At 41.0% G+C, this 13,808-nt stretch overlaps 1 protein-coding gene across 7 annotated transcripts in view; it reads right to left on the bottom strand.

Moving 5' to 3' along the window:
- The window catches only part of LYPD6B (LY6/PLAUR domain containing 6B), a 54,838-nt gene that overhangs the window by 17,802 nt on the left and 23,228 nt on the right, over positions 1-13,808 (bottom strand). For 3 of the 7 annotated variants that reach the window (XM_064514567.1, XM_064514562.1, XM_064514563.1), the window contains exon 2: positions 10,674-10,782. The exons of 1 other annotated variant lie outside the window; for it this stretch is intronic. The gene's annotated coding sequence lies outside the window, so the exon portion shown is untranslated. Of the gene's footprint in view, positions 1-1,799; positions 2,010-2,584; positions 2,602-10,673; positions 10,783-12,137; positions 12,305-13,808 lie in introns of those variants that run through there. 3 more of the 7 variants (XM_064514564.1, XM_026097602.2, XM_026097604.2) reach the window with 3 other exon arrangements.

A 13,808-nucleotide genomic window follows, 5' to 3' on the forward strand; every position in this document is an offset into this window, starting at 1 on the left:
TTCCATAGAGGAAGGTAAAAATTGAGAAATGTACAACTTTGCTTAACTTTGGATTCTTGGAGGGTATTGAGACTCCCACAACCGAGGCATAAAAAAGCAGGATCATGTCTCCTGTCTCCAAGTTTCTCAACAACAAACGCAGCTACTACAAGCTGCATCATCAAGACAAAAAAAGTTTAAAAGATTATTTTTTAGACTCACTATGACTATTTAAGCCTTAGTCAGGTTATATATTTTTGAAAACTTGGCAGCTTCAATTTGCAAGGACCTTTCTTCAGGTATAATTTACAAGTTCTCTGAATTCCCTTATAAACTATTTTCCAAATAAAGACTCAAAACTGTAGATCATGCTATCTTAACCCCTCATAATATAGGCTTTGGACTTACTCTGGGCCTAGCTTTGAGCTGAACTTTATTTTTTTGTGAACATGTAAGTCAAAATTGTATAATACATCTGTCTATGGGAAAACAATATAAATAAGTGCAGAAAGGCAGAATGTATTACTCACCACCGTAACAGACAGAGTTTTATAAATCACTATTCCAATCACCCTGAGTTTGGGCAAATAAAACAGCCCGAGTGATCCATCAATTACTTATTATCCTTTCTGGCCTTTACTTTTAAGTGAAACCAAACAAAATTCTTATCAAAAAAATGCAGCCCTAGACATCGTTATAATTAATTTAAAGGACTGAACAGCTTTTATGCAGTACCATCCCAGCTCTTCCCGGTATTCTCCAAGCACAGTAAAGCTGTGCTTCCACCTCCTCATCTCTGAAGTCCTGCTCTCTGAGAATAAACCATCTTCAGCTTCTGAATATTCCTACAGAGCGAGGACAGGCTTGTACTTTGGAAAGTCCAATCCTTGATAAAGTCTCACTGTTTATTCCTTTAATTCTAGTCAATGCAATAAAAACAAAAAATGGGAAGTAATTTATAATCTGACCTAAAAGGTAATTTTCATCCAATTAAAAGAGCAATAGGAAGAGACAGAGTGCACATTCTAGCTCTGCATCTATCTGCCCTAAAGACAACAACATATTCTTGAATTTAATAAACTGAAAGTACAGTAACAAGTACGTGAACAGTGCCTCTGCATGGTGAGAATTATTTACTATATATATATTGCCTGTAACATGCAGGATTAAATTCAGCAAATTGAAATCGGCAATTTTTCTGTTTCCTCCATTTCCTGTTTACAAACCAAGAGCAATGCTAAACAGGAAAGCACCACCAGCAGACAAAAAAATTCCTAGATTACTGAAAGCAATAAATCCCCGGCAGCTAAGACAACCCTGAATAAAAACACAGAAGGAAGCATTGTGTTTTAGAAGTGAATGGGGTTTCTGGTTCTGAAATCCCACCTGTGGTTTTGCAGCAGAGCTCCTTCAGATATTTATGAACTGATATGGGTGGACTAATCACAAAGTCAAGAGCCAGATGCTCTGCCTGCCTTTTTCTGTTTCAGACCCTCCCATGCATTCCCACGTAGCCTGGTAATTCTCCCTTTCAGATAGGGGCAGACACCCAACGCTGCATCCATTGGAAAAAACTAACTTCTTTGACTACAGATAAAGTTTGCCAGCTAGAACACATATAAAATACTATGTGCAAACCATGCAACATATGCACACTGGCTTTCAAAACAGGTGCATAATTCAACATAAAGGGCAGATAAATTATTTATTGTAGCTGTTTCTCTTTATTATGCTTCTTACAGACTATAGGCCAGTTCCAAAAACTATCAGATGCCATTTGAGCAAGCTATCCCTATAAATGAACACAGATGAAAACTTACCTTGCTACTATTCCCCTCTAAACAGAAGGCAATTCACTAGGGGAAAGAAGAAATCTTACTCCTTTTGTGTCTGGAAGCTCGCTTTTTCTTCCACAATCGAAGGTACCACAGGCTTTTTATAAGGATATTCAGAGTCTTGCAGAAATTATTTGTATAACCTTGGGTGTATTTCAGGCACATATGTCATCATCAAATTAGTGATAAAATAAACTAGACATTAAGACACAAGAAAAAAAAATACCAATAAGGGGGGGAAAAAAACCACTAGTAAGAAAAATAATGCAATCCCTTATGACAAAAAGTATTTCATACTTCTATTATTTACCTCCTCAGTTTTACACTCTTTCACCAGGCTATACAAATTTTCCTCATCACTTGCAAACATTATACAGAAAGTACAAGAAGCAGCAGCATAAGGAAACACTAATGTTAGGCCGTTTCATTTTGTAGGATTTTACAGGATTTTGGTTGGTTTAATTATTGTCTCTTTGGATTGACAATACAAAAGTATTTTAATGCGTCTTTCAATACTTTTTCCTAATGGATGAGTGCAAGAGATTTTTCACTTCATTTTCTCCTGCTAGATAAGACATTTTTTAACATTTTTCCTGTCAGGCTCTTCTCTGTAAACAAGGAAATGTTTCATTTAGCTATTTCCATTGTGAGATGGTTCCGATTTTTTTTTCCCCCTTTTGGAAGCAGGAGTTATGACACTCCCCTCTGCTCTCCAAAACTTCCCCATAATGAGATGTCTTAGGAAAGAACTAAAGAACATAACAGCTTACAGTGATAATTCCTCCTGCACGTATTCCTCCTTTCTGACAACCTCAGGGACTTCCTAGGGCAAAGACAGTAACAGATTTCTTGGTGTTCAGCTGTCTTGACGGACTGTACTTAGATTAATCTAGTCACTTCATGAACCCATCTAGAATTTGGTCATCACAACATCCTATGGCAATAAATTGCAAAATACATTTCTGTGCCTTTTAAAAAAGTACTCCCTTTTGTTTGCTTTAGACCAGCTGTCTTTCCATTTTATGGCACCTTGCCGTGCGTGAAATGTGAACAACCTTCCCTACTTCCTTTAACCACCTTTTTCATGATTTCATGGACCTCTGCCATATCCCTGATTCAGTTGTTTCCTTTTCTTAGCCGAAAAGCATAAACCTTTTCCATAGGAAGTCAAAGACCTTTGTTTATTTTATTGTCCTCTGCACAGTTTTTGGTTCAAAGTATATATTCTGAAATCAAGAGAGAAGCAAGATCAGCCCTGAACAAAGCCTGGGTACATTACAGGGATATATATGAGTATGCACATATATTGTTCTCTACACTCCAACAGACCACACTTCTTATTACAAGTGAACTTTTTTTTTTCTTTGCTGCTTATAATATACTAAATTTCCATTTTTTCTACATTCATTTTCACCTGTGGTGTTATATAACATAGGGCACCCAATACATCAGTTATCCATAGTTTAGAAACATATCTTCTAGAGGTTAAATGACTTTGAGAGACTTGCCAAAGTTGCTCAGTGCTTGATTAAGTCCTACTTGCTCAACCAGCAATTCCTCAAAATGTGTCCTCTGAACATCAACAGGGGAATGAAGAGTTTCAGAGTCAAACTCATAGTTTATGATTATCACTCTTACTCTGATACTTCTAACATGACACTTGCATGGATGATACAGAAATTGATGCAAATAGAAAATCAATTAGCTACTTCAAGGATTTACAGGTGTATGTAAACAAAATAAGAGCACAAATGAAACATTTCCAAATTCAGATCTTCTATTCCAAGTGTCAGCCTGCAAAAAATTGTATGCCTGAGTTACAGTATTAAACCCCCAAAGCACAGAAAGGTTCAAAAAGAACATCCTTTCACACTCTTAATCATTACTACACTGAAAAACACAGGTTATCAGAAAATGTTTACATATGCAGACAGAAAGAGGGAAAGAAAGGTAGGAAAAACAGGATGGGCTGAATCAGTAAGTGTTATTAGACAATGAAAATCATTGACAGAAGAGCCAGGACAAGTTAAGTTGCTGAGAATATATGAAGTGAGCTGAATCAGCAAATTTTAGAGCTCTAAGCGTAAGCTGAAGAATTTTATGGAACTAAATTACACAGCAAATGGCAAACTAGCCCTCCCATGCTACCATGCAAATGCATAGGAAGCAATTAACTTTATTACAGGAAAAAAGAAGTTCAACAGTCTTTTGAAATAAGAGAACTTTCCTGCTGCAATTTTCCGTTCTCACTTATCTATCATGAATGGGCTGGACTGAAATGCCACAGCAGGAAAAGAAGAAGAGAGACAACCTAAGCACCACCCTTAAGAGCAGCTCTCAAAGCGCTGCCCTCAGGGGAGCTACCCTGGGTGGTGTGCTGTGCGGCCCCGCTGCCCCGCGCCACCTCCCCGGCTGCCCGCTGCCCCAGAGCGCTCGCAGCGACTCCTTTCCAGCCAGATCCCATCCAGGCGTGAAATCAGGTGGTGGCCAAACTGGCCACCTGCACCTGGGAACTGGCATACGTCTCCAGATTGAGCATGCTGACTGAAGACCAAGCAAAGCAGCAAAGCTTGCATGTCTTTCACCCTGGCATGGAGATTCAGGCCCCACAATCTCATTTCTCTTCTTTCCAGCTGTTCTAATTCCTGATCAGTTCTTAGTTGATGCTTTAATAGGGTATTAAAGGGATGCCACATCATCAAAAGGTTCTCAAACATACAACTGTTTTCAGGAAGTATCTTTATACATTACCAGAGAAACCTAACACTATACGCGACGTACTGGCTGCACCAAGAGAAGGGAACACAGGGATGCATCTCCAACAACCGCCGCTGCCTGAAGGACAGAAGCGTCACAACATACATCTGGTCCCTACAACTCCGACGGAACAGAATTTCTTCCTTTAAAGTAGTTACTGTCATATTGGTAGATGCAGTCATACATCATATACAAGCATCAGAGGGCAACTTAATACACATGATTTGCCCGTACAACAGGTACAAATCTGTAACTTAATTGATATGATCTTAATAAAATTTAAACAGGCCATATGATCATACCAACTGATTAGAGTGTATAAAAGATATTTGTTAAAATAAATCAGCAGCTGAGAAACTGTTGAGCTGAAAGGTGCTGAGAGGCAAAAAGTTGTATAAAAGATAATGCAGGTTAGCAGAAGAGAGAAAGAAAGACTAAAAGCTTTGAACATGGACCAAGATAAAGCACATCGCAAAAAGTGATACTACTTTCCTTCTCCCTTGTCTCCCTCCCTCCATTCGCTCCCCAAAACCCTTGGTTTCTTAAGCACTGGGCATCCGATTAAAGAAACAAGCAGGGCAACCATCTGGATAATTATGCTACCTAGTTATGAGATCTCCCACACATACTCCTTCTGTCAATAGATACTTATCATAAGTGTACTTCTGTTAAAGTTCAGAGGGCTTGATTCCCCAACATTATTTTTAAGGTGACAGCAGCCCCAGCATGCAGTTGGTGGGATTATCAGCCTGCCTGCACGCAAAGCTGTCCAGCAGAGTTCAAGCACTTCCCAGGTCTGCAGCAGGAGAACATAGTAGAGAAAAAGAGAGATATAGTTCCTCTATCATTCAATTCCTACAACCCAGAAACAACAAGCAGTTGTATTAAGCTTTGGGGATAACTGTAGCCAGATTTCTACAGCAACATTTTTTTCCAAACCCTCCTGCCACCAAAGTACACTGAAACTTGAAATGCAAAACAAGATTAAAAGTTAAATGCAAAGAACACTTTCCATTCAGAAAACATTTCAGTGATGAATGACCTTCAAATCCTCCCAGTCCCAGGGAAGACTGCTGATCCACCCCGATCTGATATATAAAAGGCTGCAGAAGAGGCTCTAACTCAAATGCCTAAGAGTGTTATGCTAATTTGCAAGTATGATCTGTATGTCACTTCCTGCACTTGCCACACCACTGTGAATTACCTCCTTGATGTTTTGCAGTTAAAGTCTAGCAATACACCAACCCACGCCCTTCATCCTGTAATTCTACCACAAGAAATGTGTATGTCTCTGCCTGACCTTTAATTTGTACTATTTCTTTATAGCCTTGAAGAGTGGATTGCAAGTTTGAAACACAGTCAGATGACACCAAGCATGCAGGTAGGAAAACACTTGCAACACATCTAACCACACACACACATACACATCCCAACCCACATGCCTGGGGTCAGAACTAAACACGTTTCCCCCCCCAGACAGGTCTCTGACTTCTGCTACAAGGGACATCTGCTAGCTGCTGTTCTCATCACAGGTAGAACGGAGTGGCAATACCTTCATATTGCCTGTTTATCATGGAAATTAAATGCTTCTACCATGTCTCCTGCAGAAGTGTAATAGCAATTCACAAAATAAACTACTCCCTTAAAAACAAGAAAGTAGCAATAATTTCCCACTAGCAAGCAAAGTACCAACTCCACATGCATCCCCCAGTCTTCCAAGTCAAAGACAGAGATAAAACTTGAAACCTGTTCAAGGATTTTTTTCTCATTTATCAGCTCTAGAATAAAGTCCTTTAAAAAAAAAAAATCCCAATTCGAACACTCATTAGCCCACTGAGTTTTCCAAAGAACTCAAAACCCAGTCAGCCAATTGCATAACAACAAAAAAACTATCATAAACACATGGTGGGTAATATTTTCAGTCAAAAAATAAACTCTTTAGTCTAAAAGAGAATACAAAAGATTCTAAATTTTCCACATAGGGTGAAGCGTGAGGGGAAAAACACTGTAACGCACATTCTGCCCTATACAGCATTCTAAGTATCCTTTTAGTCCTGCAGAAGGATTTCTCACTGAACACAGTCAAGTGATGCTGTAAACAGGGGTAAAATTCCTCCAGCTCTTATCTGACACTGTGTAAACACTATAAACTGCCATGGAAAGATAAAGTTCTCCATCGGCTGATGGTTGCTACTGTTAGCCAAAATGGGGTCAAAAGTTAACTCACCCAGTTTATGCATGAGGTTTTTATAGCTTAAGCCCCTTAAGAATGAAGCCATATTACTATTCATTTGGAGAAAAAAAAAATATTGTGCATAGAAGAGAGTCAATCAGTCAAAGTCAACAGATAAGGCAATGTAAAGGACCAGTTAAGCTGAACCAAGAAAAGCTTACTCAAAGCTGAGTAATCAATAACTAGAGACAAGAAAATTAATGAACTGCTGTACTGTCCTCTCCAGAATTGATTCCAAAGACAAACACCACCTGGAATTACTATTATTCTTAAAAGTTATTTATAATAAGAGCTAAGTACCCTCAAAAATCAATTAACTGGACTTACAGAAGTATATGAAGCAAGGAAGAATGACCATATTATTATTAGCCAAAGACTTGGAAGATGCAGGCCTAACTTCCTGTCCACTACAAACTTCTAGCATCTGTGGCAAGTTACTAGCCTTCTCCTTTTTCCACCATAAAAAAGGATGATAACTGCATACCTTAAAAATATTTAATCTTATACTAATCTTTTACAGACAGAACCGTTGCATACTTATAGATACGACTTCAATTTTACCCTGAATAATCACAAAGGAGGCAAGGTTGTTGAAACCCACAGCCAAACAGCAAACATCAGGCCCTATTTCAAAATCTGCTACACGATTTAGTGTGATCATTTCTGTTCCTTAAAGAACAGAAATAACCAGCTCTGACGCATATTGCAGAAAAAGAAAAAGTCCACGGTTTACGTACAGAAAAATTACGTACCAAGGTGTCTTCCTACAGAACAGAAGCAAAAGTATCCAGTTGGTGATCACAGGGACCCAGATTTACAAACAGATACGCCCTTCAATCTAATAACGGCTGGCTGCTTGCCTTTAACAGTCAGTCAGAGTTCAGCACTGGTAGAAAAGTGTATCAAAGCCAGTATCAGTCTCTTTCTCCATTCCCTTTCTGAGCTGCTCTATATAAAAAACTTCAAAACCTAAGCGGGGCGTCCACAGGCTTGCCCCAGCTGTAACACACGGAGGGCATCCTACAACCTCAGCAAACGGAGTCAGAGGAGGCTGAAATGCTCTCTGTACACTTACATGCACATTCAAACATATACCTATGTTCACATATAAATTTAAGGTAGACTGTTCATACCAGCAATTTGGCTCCCATTTCCAGCTTAGAAACTAGGCAAGTTAGTCTCTCACCTGCGCTTTACCCTGGTGACACATAGAGAAGAGCAGGGATGCAGCAATGCCGCTGAGAGCAGCATCTCGTGGTCCCTGCCTGATGCATTCGATAACCCGCCAGAAATCTCTGCCCCTGGAAGCTCTCCAGAAACAGGAGAACTATGACAGACATGCCAGAAAGCTGGCCTCTCTTCAAAGGCTTGAAAGTGCGGGGTGGGGAAAAGAGGGGTGGAGAGATAAAAAAATAATCCCAGTTTAATTATAAATACAGCTTAAGAATCTCATCCATGTGAAAGCTCTCCTGCTCTATATCATGAATACCTCCAGGGCTCAGAAAGTTGCCTTGAACAGAAAACACTTAGAAAAATTCTCTTGTGAGTGGCTCTTAAGTGGTTGTCATGTGAAGAGGACAAGGGAATATTTCCTAGTAAGTGCTCCTTCAACAGACAGGCAGAATCATTAGTTATTTTGCTCCACGTCAGAGGGCTGTAGTCCATACTGACATACTAGTCTATCCCACTGGCAATCTTAGCAAACAAGGAGTAAATGACCCATAAAACACTTTGTTGCTCTGCTGTTCCAATGTCCAAAAGCTTTCCCCTTCTTACGTGACTCTGAAATCAAACCACCTGTGCTTTTGGGTGTCATTCCTCTCTTTCCCATATTCTCCTTACTCTTTCTTGGTCAGGTGCTATCATTTTCAGGTTCAGCCCTCTTAACTGCTCCTCTAGGGAATGGGTGAGAGGAAGAAGCAGCAGTCAGGGCTGGAAGGGAAAGAAGACTCAAGATGATACTCCAGAGAGTATAAATCATAGCAGCCTAAAAAGTTTCATCCAGCTGGAATGACCCTGTGAATATTCTGAGAGCTCACTCCACTTATGAATGGAATAATACATTTTGAAAAATATTTTCTGTTTAATCTTAAAAAAAAAAATCAGAATGAGAGATTAGTTGAAGCTTCTCATTCTTCAGACAAAAATACTGTTTCCGACAAAGGACCAGCCAGTGGACTTTCACTAGCGAATAAAAGTGATCTATTACACAGACCTAACTACACAGGCTAGGCCTTATGCTTTGAGAATCATTTAGCTCTAGGTTTTAAATTTATATTACGTATAATTATGATTTCCTTAAGTATCAGCATAGTTAATATAGACTCAGTACAGACACCAATACACCAGGAAAAAAAAAATTGTCCTTATGGCTTATTTCACACTGAGAATTGTTATAAACTACCCTAAGAACCGTTCTACCGGTACAAAGCCACAGACTAACTATGATTTAACAGCAAATGAACCAAAGAGAAAGCTTTATTAGAGAAAAAAAATCTGGAATCAAAAGCAACTGCTACTTGAGCCAAGACAAGGTGGCTTTCAGGAAGCATTTGAATGCTTCTGAATCACAGATACAGGGTGTGACAACTGGAAATCTGCCTAATTCACAAATTGGATGAGAAAAAGATCACAAGTCTTGGAAACTATTTACTCTGCTTCTTCACCTTCCTTTCAACAGGAGATATTGTACCACCCTTGCCTGTGCTGAACTTGTATTCTGCGTTGATAGAACACACAAATCACACATTTTAAGACCAAATCTTTTCTTTGTCTTTTACATTATACCATCATGATATTATACAAATCATGGAAATAGTATTCTCCCTTTTCTGAGACACTGTGGATCTAATTCCTCTAACATCTGACCAGTTTTAGCAGCTAGAAATTTCTGCTTAGCAGCTGCTGTGGAATACCACACTGTTGTGAGGCTTTGTTAAAACTTTCTTTTTAGAAACATATCCCACATATCTTCCATTCTGAAAGTCATCCTAAACTTAATCTTGGATATAAAAGTATATAAATCAGTATAGCTGATCAGTCTCAGCTTATTCAGGTTTGACAGACAATCTAAAACCAGGGTGCAAATGCTTATGTTTCATAATCCCTTTACTTACATGAGTCCGACTGTTGGCAGGGTTATCCACTTTTAAGTGTGCTGTTCAGCTTGTAAAAATGCTGAACAGAAGTTACAAGGGTTTAGGTATCATGATAAATGTCACAGCTGCTAAGAAACTAATACTCTACACTGCATACAACTGTGACATTTTCTCCCATTAAGTGTCTGGAATGGGGAATATATTTTATTTAGCACTAACCACACTTCCAGAATTTAAGCAAAACTATAGCCCCTTTTTTCTGCCTGAAGTAGCTCCTCCTGAGGTCAGACGCATGCGAGAGCTCACATCCCGACAGCAGCTGGAAGACAATGGAAGGGAAGTGGGAAAACCCCGCTCCCCTTCGGGTGACGACTGCAGCCTGCGGTTAGCTCAGCATAGCAGCGGCGTGAAACCACGTCTTGAGAGTGCAGGTTAGACACTTAGCAGCACTGCTTCTTCCACCAGCCGAAGCAGCTGCCCCCTGCCAACCTCCAGCTGCTCGTGCCCACCTCCCAGCTGCTCCCCACAAGGCCTTGTGTGGCCACACCATAAACCAAAATCTGAAACTGCTTCACATTGAAGCAAACCCAGAGAAGATCTCTTTTCAGCCACACTGCTTTTCCTGGCTCAGTCTGTTCTGCAGCTGTACAAATGCCTATGCAAACACAGCACAGGAATGAGCAGGAACAGACAACACGGTTACTGTTTTATGCTGTCAAAAAGCTACCTATGAACTCCACCCCCCAAGCAGTTTGTCTCAAAATAAAGTACCTTCTTTCACTGCTGTTCCGGGCTGGTTCTCGGGTAGCTGGATTGCAGTCCTCACATGCGTTGGTAATAGATCAACAAATACTCAGCAGGTATGTCTGCATTTGGACACCTAGGTGATGTAAACACAAGACACAGATGAATGTGAATTGCACTGTACAAAAGCCTGCAGGTTATGGCTGCAGATTCATGGAAGGCTGTGTGACTAGGCCAAACAAACAGTTTTGTGAGGCCCAGTCTTGTGACTTTGATCTGATTACACTGTGGAATTCGTCATTGAGCGTGGTTATTGTCATTAGTCCATGTGCAAGACAGGACACAGGTTACTAAGCCAGGTAAGATAAGAAAGTAAACACAAGGAAAGGACACAATGGAGAAATGAAGCTGTCAGTTTAATAACAATTTAGTAACTCAAAGATTCGGAGGAAAAACACCAACATGAAAAGACACAAAACCTTGAGAGATGTAGTGGTGAGTCAGAAGGCAACTCAGTAAGATCAGGGACCAGTCCCTTGTAAGGGGTGAGTGAGTGAGGGAGGCTGACATTCGCAACCTGACTGATGCCTGCCTGGCTACCAAATACCATCAGGTTACTGACCAGGGACAGCAAGCATTTTAACAGTTAACCTAGCATCATGCTCGTTTTGTCCATTTCTAGGTGTATTAGCCAGAAAATAAAGCAATAGTTGTATACTCATAAGTTGATCTGTGATCCTGCTTTCTAGTCTTGGTGCACAATAAAACATACCCAAATAAAAGTGACCCAAAGATTTGCTGGTTTCACAGCTAAACCAATGCTAGTGCTGGGCTATGACCCCTCTTCCATGGCCCTCACCTTCATCTGAAGGGATTACGTACGTAGACAAGTTCTGGTGTTAAATGAAGTAATAATAATAAAAAATTTCCTGGGTTAAGTTGGTGACAGAGCAAAATACAGAAGGACCAGAGAAACCTCTCGCCCTCCTTGGCACTGGCTCTGCGCCCACCAGACCCCACGTTCTGCACACTGAGGGAACTTTTTGGCAGATTAGCTTTCTGCCAGGTTAAGCACACTAAAATGGCTCAGCACGTGATCCAGTAAGTCGCAGACCTGAAGCAAGAGAGGGAGTTGGGAATGGAGGGCATGAGATGGAGGGAAGACGACAGCTCCACAGAAGTCAATAGTTAAATAGGGCTTAGGTGGCCATGGAATTGCAGTAAGACTGTCTGACTAATTCCCATCTCCTGGATGGGCCATACATGTGTGGTAAAGAAACAGAATATATTTCCTGGTCTGAATGCCCAGCTTGAAGATTAGGCTATGACCTCCAACAGTGTTTGCATCTCTTGTTGTTAAAGAACTTCAAGAATTCAAGGATTTAACAAGCCTAGTATATTGCAAAGATATTGAAGGGGGAAACAAGCAAGGAAACAACCAAACAGAAACTGTTCCCCATGCAGCAGATGAGCATCTGCACATGCAAATACCGTTGGGATTCCTTTTTCAGGGTGCCATCACAGAAATGAGCGTTCTCACTTCTGGCCCTCCTTCCCCAGCAGCTGCTTGCAGGTCTCGCATAGGTACACTGTTGTTAGGGGTATGTGACACATCAGATACAGTCCTGCCAGTGAACTTGAAGAGAGAGCTCTCAGGCAATACAAATCAATTCTGTGGATGTAGATGTAACTGCTGTGCGATCCAAACAGCTAATCCAGGTGACTGGGGGGGGGAGGGGGGGGGAGGGGAGCTTGATAGTCCTGTGTGCTCTGATTTATAATTGCAAAACCAAAAATGTTAGCCACAGAACACGTATTGAATTTATTATCCACCATGTTCTAAAGCACCAGCGAAGCCAATTGAAAATTAGATGGCCTAATTCATCTCCAGTCTTAGAAAGTACTTGCAGCTGCAGCTGTGACACTGTCTGGGAGAGCTGTATTTTAAAGCTGATGAAATATCCTCTAGGATGAGAACAGAGCCGTGGCGGCCAGGCAGAGGGGGAAGCCACCGCGGTAGGAATGGCCACTTTTACAAAGCATTCTAACAAAACACCAACACCAAAGCCTGACGAGCTTTGAGGCGGTGTCTGCGTTGAAAGAAGATGAAGCCCGTCCTCAGTCCTCAGCTGCCTTATTCCAAATGAACCTTGGTCTTTTTTTGTTTTTTGGCCAGGAGGGCTTTAACCCAGGTCAGTTCCCTGTGCACGCAGCCTCCCAAACACCTGTGCCAACGCTGCAGCAACAGCAGCGCTGCCTTTCTGTAGCAGGGCCAGCTCAGTGCGCTTGTCAAGCTGCTGCCGTGGCTGGGGACGGCAGGCAGAGGAAGAGTTAAACCAGGCCACTGAATCAGCAAGGGTGCAAGGGACATCTTGGCCACTATTTGCTGCACTCAGAAATCCCTACCACCACAGAGCTGCCATTGCTCAAATAATTCACTGACAAGTACAAGCAGTTGCAGAAAGCATCAGTATCGCCTCTCCTATGTGTGTTACTTAATGAAATATAGGGACAACCTGTGTGCATGGAGCTCCAGTTAATGGGGATCTCTGTGTACAACTGGGAAATTGCCTCCTGCCGGGTCCCCCGAACGTGTTTTTTCCAGCAGAAAACAAACACGTAGCGAGCAGACAGGGAGCTGCAGGGGGAGGAAAGGGGGAGAAGGAATCAGAGAGCAGGGGAAAAATAAAAGTGTCTCTGGGTAGCGGTGAGCTTTTAATTCATCTCATCAGTTGTGACAAAAGGGCATGTAACACATCCTCATGCATCATGTTTTGGTTTTTTGACCAAATCGGTTCCCCTATCCAGTTCCTACCTAAGGAGCTGGCACATTGATACAGAGAAAGCACACCAGTATTTCCAAAAGCAACATATCCCCAAACCACACCACACCTCAGAAATACAATACTAACGGTGACAAATGAATACCTACCACTCACTTAACAAATGCTTAAAATGCTCATGACTGAAAAAGCCAACTGTTAACCCATTAATGCTGCAAGTAGTAGCTCATTGAACAAGTGTCCTCAGATACACCAGAGCACTTATTCCAGGTGAAACTATAAAAAAGAGACTAAAATAGAATAGGCTGTCCTCCTTCCAAATGACTTCTACAGAATGAAAGTCAATAATTGTTAGTAGTTTCTTTGCAGTACTGAAGCA

Source organism: Dromaius novaehollandiae, chromosome 7 (genome assembly GCF_036370855.1).
Source record: "Dromaius novaehollandiae isolate bDroNov1 chromosome 7, bDroNov1.hap1, whole genome shotgun sequence".
Classification (NCBI taxonomy): Eukaryota; Metazoa; Chordata; class Aves; order Casuariiformes; family Dromaiidae; genus Dromaius; species Dromaius novaehollandiae.